A 2,258-nucleotide genomic window follows, 5' to 3' on the forward strand; every position below is an offset into this window, starting at 1 on the left:
GCAGCCCGGCCGGCAGGGACGCCCGGGGGGCGGGGAGCGGGCACAGCTCCGGCCCCGCCTCGTCTCGCAGCCCGGCCGGCGGGTGAGCGGAGCGCACTGGGGTGCCGGGAAACACGCGCGGGGCCTGCAGGGCTGGAGAGAGGCAGCGTAGGAGAAACAACCCTACTCCCCTCTCCCTTCCAGCCCCCCTGCGCAGCCTGCCCGAGCTGCCCCGTAGTTCAAGCCCTGCCCCTGCCAGACGCAAGCCTGTTTGATGTGCCTAAAGATCACGGCTGCAGGCCCGTCGCCAGACCAGACGCCTCCTTTAATAAGTCCAGCTCCTGCTTGGAAGTCATCCATCGCTGCCGTGGCACCGAGTCATCAGCTAGTGTGTCCCCAGTAGCCTCCCTTAATAAGGTCATATCGGCTTCCCCACTTGGCCTCCACCGGCTTGGCCTCCACCTGGGCCTCCTGGCTCCAACTTCCTAGGCTGCAGCCCAGCGGTTTGCAACCTTTTTTGTACTAGGACCCATTTGGAAACATTGATGGCCAGTCCCAACCTGCTACCCCTTGCCCACGGACCTCCTTAATAAGGGAGGCTACTGGGGACGCACCAGCTGATGATTTGACACAAATGAAAAGAAAACAGGGAAAGGAGTGAGGTCATAGGTTAAGAACAAGGGATTCAGAAGGGGACACTGAGCAGAGCGCACCGGCCCGCGTCCACTGTCCCCTGAATGAGTCAAGGGAGCCTGTGGATGCCAACCGGTGAAACACTTCCAGAAGATGTGAGTGCAGGAGTGATAGGAAGACAGCCCCACACGCCCAGGTTTGCCCCAGCCAGAGCCTCCTTCCTGGTCTTATAGCTGGCCGGCTAGGCCAGAGCCAGGAGGAGATTGACCAGGAGTCCTGGGGCTTGGTAGGGCTGTGGATGGGAAGTGCATAACAAAAAGGTGCAAGGCTAAGTGACACAGGCCTGTTTGCTCCCTTATGGGTTCATGGACCTAGACAACCAGGCCCACCAAGTTAACTATTAGCCTCCTTTAACCAGGGAGGTTACTGAGAAGGCAGCAACAGGTTGCTTGGGACAAATGATAGCAAAACAGGGATGGGAGTGATGGTCAAAGGTTAATAACTAGTGCGACAAGGGGGGACACCAAGCAGCACACACCAGACAGCACCCACTGGCCCTCAAACGAGTCCAACAAGCCAGTGGACGCTGCTGAGTGATACTCTGCCCAGTGACGGGATTGCACATGGGAAAGGAGAACAGCCCGAGCCAGCAGTCCCTGGGGACCCTCCTGGCCACAGCCTCCTTCATGGTCAGATATACAGCCAGGTTAACCAGGGCCAGAAGGAGGTTAACCCAGAGGTCCTAGGACTAGGGGCCACAGATGAGATGTGCATAACAAAAAAGGTGCGAGGCTATGTAATACCAGACTTTTGACACGTCAAGGAGAGTCACAGTTCCAGGACCTCCAAGGAAACTATAAGCCCCCTTTACCACCGGGGGCCACTAATGATGAGTTATTGAGTACTTGGGACAAATAATAATGAAAACAGGGATGGAAGTTGAGGTCACAGATTAATAACTAGTGTGTCAAGGGTGTGGGGGGGGACACTGAGCAGAGCACATTGGACAGCATGCACTGGCCCTCAACCCCACTGAAAAAAATCATGCTTTTTCTACTTAGCCTAAGTGGGGAATTTAGTGCCTTATCTTATGGTTAGGTGCAACTTGCCAAATTTCCACAGCTGTGAAATAAGAGTACTGCTGCCTACCTCACAGAAACAATAACAAAAGCATTAAGCATTGTAGTTAGTGTTTCTGAAATATTATACAAGTCCTTAATCTCACTAGAATGTAAACCATCTTTCAGGGCTTGGGAATGCAGCAGCCATCTCAGAACCCTCCGCTTGTTTGGACAAATGTCCCTTTCAAAACTTTTGCTTGCTGGCAAGTAGGTGCAGATTCCAGCATGCAGCTGAGCTTCACTTCTGCAGCAAAAGGCTCAGAGTATGCTCATATTATACGGTAAGAATCTTGGCCAGGAGGACAGGAGCAACAAATTAACAATAAGAGAGGAGATAAAAGTAAAAAATCAATGTTGAGATATTTTCTTAAAATATTACCTACTTAGCTAATAGTAATCGACTAATATCATGTAGGCATCAATATAGTAGTATGTATGGAGAAAAGATATGAAAGGGATCCATATGAATCAGTTAAGGAAAGACTCTGCATGCAGAATGACATCATGAAAGAAAGCACTGAGGTA

At 51.8% G+C, this 2,258-nt stretch overlaps 1 protein-coding gene across 3 annotated transcripts in view; it reads right to left on the bottom strand.

The window, feature by feature from the left end:
• TUB (tubby bipartite transcription factor) overlaps positions 1 to 2,258 on the bottom strand; it is a 371,865-nt gene that overhangs the window by 136,149 nt on the left and 233,458 nt on the right. The window lies entirely within an intron of this gene.

The sequence above is a fragment of the Gavialis gangeticus genome, unplaced genomic scaffold, assembly GCF_001723915.1.
Source record: "Gavialis gangeticus isolate Ggan-Ray unplaced genomic scaffold, GavGan_comp1, whole genome shotgun sequence".
Classification (NCBI taxonomy): Eukaryota; Metazoa; Chordata; order Crocodylia; family Gavialidae; genus Gavialis; species Gavialis gangeticus.